The sequence below is a fragment of the Chiloscyllium plagiosum genome, unplaced genomic scaffold, assembly GCF_037043375.1.
Source record: "Chiloscyllium plagiosum isolate Xiang-an unplaced genomic scaffold, Cpla_swu_hap1 HiC_scaffold_28, whole genome shotgun sequence".
NCBI classification, from domain to species: domain Eukaryota; kingdom Metazoa; phylum Chordata; class Chondrichthyes; order Orectolobiformes; family Hemiscylliidae; genus Chiloscyllium; species Chiloscyllium plagiosum.
In genome coordinates, this window is record NW_028270166.1 from 51,461,020 (window position 1) to 51,466,639 (window position 5,620).

The window sequence follows — 5,620 nt, forward strand, 5'->3', positions numbered from 1 at the left end:
GACAAACCATTCCTTACACAAGGACATCAGGGTAATGGAACCAAATATAAAATAATATTATATCCAGAGAAAAGTCAATTTTAACAATAAGGGGCCTGTTCAAAGATCAAATTAAGAGACACTTCCAGCCTTCTCCATGCCCTTTGAAAAAGCAGGGTTCAAAGTTAAACGAGACAACACTACAACTAAAAGTTAATACGAAACTAAAAATCACACTAACTTTTACAACAGTCATTATGTCAGGACAGAATGTGAATATCAACACGACTCCACATTTTGTTATTAAATAACAAAACTAAAAACAAAAATCCCTGGGTTATTTCCTCACCTACAGAAAAGAAGTCTTTCTCTCTCTCTCTCTCCCTCCCACTGACTCCCCACAAACAGCCCTTCACCATTGCACAAGGAAACACCAACAAGTCCCGGGTTATTTCCTCAGTGCCAGCCTGGGGTGGTCCTCATGCTTCCTTCCCCCCCATTCGGGGTGGGCTCCGCTCCGGGAGGAGGCTGGGCTGCTTACCTGGGCTGTCTCTCAGGTTGTAGAAACAGGATTGCCCACTGAGACTCGGGGACTGAAAGCAGCAGCCCTGCTTGATGCACTCAGTGCTGTTGATAGTGGCCAGGCCACACGGCAGCCTCCAGCCCGGCTCCGGAGGGCACACAGCAGAGACCAGGAAGGGCCGAGCGGCCCAAAGGTACAGACACCAAACCAACCAATGTCCCATCGCGCTGCCTGAATCTGTGCCCGCCCCTGAGCACCTTTATAGCCGCTAATTGGTGAGGAAACCAATCGCAGTGCAGCAGCTCCCTGCTCCACGGCGGGGTTTCCCATATCGCAATAAATCGATTCTTTCTGTCCAGGTTATTGCAATCTGTGACTGGCCTGGGAGCAAGCAACATATTAAGCAATTCTTTCCTTCCGTGTTTCATTCATTCATTTGGATAAAACCTCACTGTTAGAACATAGAACATAGAACAATACAGCACAGAACAGGTCCTTCGGCTCACGATGTTGTGCCGAACATTTGTCCTAGCTTAAGCACCCATCCATGTACCTATCCAATTGCCGCTTAAAGGTCACCAAAGATTCTGACTCTACCACTCCCACAGGCAGCGCATTCCATGCCCCAGCCACTCTCTGGGTAAAGAACCCACCCCTGACATCTCCCCTATACCTTCCACCCTTCACCTTAAATTTATGTCCCCTTGTAACACTCTGTTGTACCCGGGGAAAAAGTTTCTGACTGTCTACTCTATCTATTCCTCTGATCATCTTATAAACCTCTATCAAGTCACCCCTCATCCTTCGCCGATCCAATGAGAAAAGGCCTAGCGCTCTCAACCTATCCTCGTACGACCTATTCTTCATTCCAGGCAACATCCTGGTAAATGTTCTCTGCACCCTCTCCAAAGCTTCCACATCTTTCCTAAAGTGAGGCGACCAGAACTGCACACAGTACTCCAAATGTGGCCTAACCAAAGTCCTGTACAGTTGCAACATCACTTCACGACTCTTGAATTCAATCCCTCTGCTAATGAACGCTAATACACCATAGGCCTTCTTACAAGCTCTATCCACCTGAGTGGCAACTTTCAACGATCTATGAACATAGACCCCAAGATCCCTCTGTTCCTCCACCTCACCAAGAACCCTACCGTTAACCCTGTATTCCGCATTCTTATTTGTCTTTCTAAAATGGACAACCTCACACTTGGCAGGGTTGAACTCCATCTGCCACTCCTCAGCCCAGCTCTGCATCATATCTAAGTCTCTTTGCAGCCGACAACAGCCCTCCTCACTATCCACAACTCCACCTATCTTCGTATCATCTGCAAATTTACTGACCCACCCTTCGACTCCCTCATCCATAGGTTGTTCTTTAAACTTGCTTTTTCAGATAATGGCTACTTTAATTTAGGTTTTCAACTCCTGGTCTAACGGTTCGGACTTGATCAGTGGGCAGCTAATTGCAAATAAAGATGAGGGAAACGGGTCCATTTTGGACGGTCCCTCTTCAGAAGTTTTGCTTTGGTATGGAGCTAATGTTTCCTCATGCTAGTCTTCCACCAGGACCATTCAGCTCCTGACCTTATTACAGCCTTGATTCGAACATGGACAAAAGAACTGAATTCCAGAGGGGAGGGGAGAGTGATAGCCCTTGACATTAAGGCGTTTGACTGAGTGTACTATCAAGGTTGCAGCTGAAATGGATTGGACATGGGAAAATTGCCCATAGTGTCCAGGGATGTGCAGGCTGTGTGGATTCACCATCAGAAATGCAGGCTAAAAACGATAGGCTAGGGGTTGGACCTAGGTTCAATGCTCTTAGGAGTCATGATTTGGAGATGCCGGTGTTGGACTGGGGTGTATAAAGTTAAAAATCACACAACACCAGGTTATAGTCCAATAGGTTTAATTGGAAACACACGAGTTTTCGGAGAGCAGCTGATCAAGGACAACCACCTGATGAAGAAGCAGCGGTCCAAAAGCTAGTGTTTCCAATTAAACCTGTTGGACTATAACCTGGTGTTGTGTGATTTTTAACTTTGCTCTTAGGAGGATTGGTGTGGACTTGAATGGTTAAATGCACTGCTTCCACACTGTAGGGATTCTCTGATTCTATGAAGGGGACCATGCAAAACTGCAGTCAATGGGAATCCAGAGGCAATCTCTCTACTGGTTGGAGTTATACCTGGCACATAGGGATTTAGTTGTTGTTGTTAGAGATCAGTCATGTCAGCTCTAGGGCATCTCTACAGGAGCCCCTCAGGGTAGTGCCCTGGACTCAAACATCCTCAGATGCTTCAACAATGACCTTCCCTCCATCATAAGATCAGAAGTGGGGATGATTGCCAACTACCTTATGATTGCACATTGTTCACATTAGTGACAAACAACATGATTACAGCTGTCAAGCATGATTAGTGGCATGCAACATGAATGTCACTGATGTGCCAGGCAATGACCATTTCCAACAAGAAAGGATATTCAATGGTATTATTGTTGCTAAACTCACATTCTGTTCTACTCCATTTAGCATACTTACAGTGTGGAAACAGGCCATTAGGTCCAAGAAGTCCACACTGACCCTCCGAACAGTCACCCGCACACACCCATTCCCCTACTACACTATATTTACCACTAACCTACATATCCCTGAACACTATGAGCAATATGGCACGGACAATTCACCTAAACTGCACATCCTTGGATTGTGAGAGGAAACCCATGCAGACACGGGGAGAATGTGCAAACTCCACACAGACAGTCACCCAAGGCTGGAATTGAACCCAGGTCCCTGGTGCTGTGAGGCAGCTAACCACTGAGCCACCGTGCCACCTACATTTGCATCTGGGGTATGCCTTGACCAAAACCTGAACTGGATTAGTCATATAAATACAGCTGCTACAAGAACAGTTCAGACTCTAGGAATGCTTCAGGAAGTAACTCATCTCCTGACTCCCCAGAGCCTGTCCACCTTCTACAAGGCACAAGTGGGAGTGTGATGGAATACTCCTCACTTGTCTGGATTGGTGCAGCTCCAACAACACACAAAAAGCTTCACTCCATGCAGGACAAAGAAGTTCCGCTTGTTTGGGTCCACATCCATTCCCTCCATCACCAGCGCTCAGATGCTGCAGGGTGTACTATCTGCAAGATGAGCTGCAGGAATTCACCAAAGATCCTTAGGCAGCACCTTCCAATCCCACAACCACTTCCACCCAGAAGGACAAGGGCAGCAGATACATGGGAAAGCTACCACTTGAGGGTTCCTTTCCAAGTGGCATACTATGTGACTTGGAAATGTGTCACCATTCATTTACTGTTGCAGGGTCAAAGTCCTGGAACTCCCTCCCTGTTGCAGGGTCAAAGTCTGGTGAAATGTCTGACCAGTACTGGACAGCTCAAGCTGCATAGACCCTGAATCTGGAAGATGCACAAACAAGGAGCATGAGTAGGCCAATCAGCCCTTTACGTCTGCTCTGCCATTCAGTAACATGGTGGCTGATCTGAGTTTGACCTCAATTTGCCTTTTGCATTGCCCGATAGTCTCTCATCCCTTTGGTACTCAAGAATGAATCCACCTTTGCCATAAAACTATTTAAAGATTCTGCACACGCTGCCTTTGAGGAAGGGAATTCCAATGGCTCGTGGAGTCAGACAGTACAGAAGCATCCCCTTCAGTCCAGCCAGTCCACGCCAACCATGTACCCAAACTGAATGAGTCCCACCTGCCTGCAATTGACCCATAACCCTCTAATTCTCGTGCCTGTCCAAATTTTAACGTTGTAAATGTACCCGCATCCACCACTTCTTCTGCAAGTTGATTCTGCACACGAACCACTCTGAGTAAAAACGCTGCCCCTCATGTTGTTTCTCCTCTCAGCTTGAAAATGTGCTCCCTGGTTTTGAAATCCCACATCCGAGGGAAAAGACCATCGCTATTCACTCTGACTATGCCTTTCTTGATTTTATAAACCTCAATCCCCTCTGCCCTGGTGAAAAAAGTCCAAGCCTATCCAACCTATTTTTTTAACTCAAGCCTTTCATTGCTGACAACATCCTTACAACCTTCTGAAGGGAAAATATATTTTCTCATCTCTGTCTTAGATGGGTGATCCGTTATTTTAAGACAGTGATTCTCCTAGTTCTAGATTTGTCCACAAGGGGAAGCATCATTACCACATCCACCCAGTCAAGTCCCATTAGGATCTTACATCACTTCTGAAAATAAGAGACAGATTACTAACCGAATGTCTGTACATTGGGAGGGGGAGTGTGCAGTGGCACCTGGGTATCCCTTGTGCACCAGTCACTGAAGGTAAACATGCAGATGCAGCAGGCAGTAAAAAAGGCAAATGTACTTTGGCCTTCATTGCCCGAGGTTTCGAGTACAGGAGCAGGGATGTGTTCTTGTAGTTATACATGGCCTTGGTGAGGCCGCACTTAGAATATTGTGCGCAGTTTTGGTCTCCTTTTCTGAGGAAGGATGCTCTTACTCCAGTGGGAGTACAGTGAACGTTTACCAGGCTGATCCAGGGGATGGCAGGACTAACTTATGAGGGGAGATTGACTAGGTTAGGATTATTTTCACTGGAGTTCAGAGAAATGAGGGGAGATCTCTTAGAGATTTATAAAATTCTAACAGGACTAGGCAGGGTAGATTGCAGGGGGATGTTCCTGATGATGGGTGTATCCATAACCAGGGGTCACAGTCTGAGGATTTAGGGTGGACCATTTAGGACAGAGATGAGGAGACATTTCTTCACCGAAAGAGTGGTGAGCCTGTGGAATTCATTACCTCAGGAAGTAGTTGATGCCAAAACATTGAATATATTCAAGAGGTGGCTAGATACAGCACTTGGGGTAAATGGGGTCAAAGGTTATGGGGAGAAAGCAGGATTAGGCTATTGAGTTTCGTGAACAGCTATGATCACGATGAATGGTGGGGCAGGCTCAAAGGGCTGAATAGCCTTCTCCTGCTCCTCTCTTCTATGTTTCTAAACTCCAGAGGATATAGGCCTTGCTTTATAACGTAATCCACTCAGGTCCAGTAAACCTTCACTGAACTGCTTCCAATGCATCAACATCCTTCTGTAAGTAGGTGTACGCAGTGGT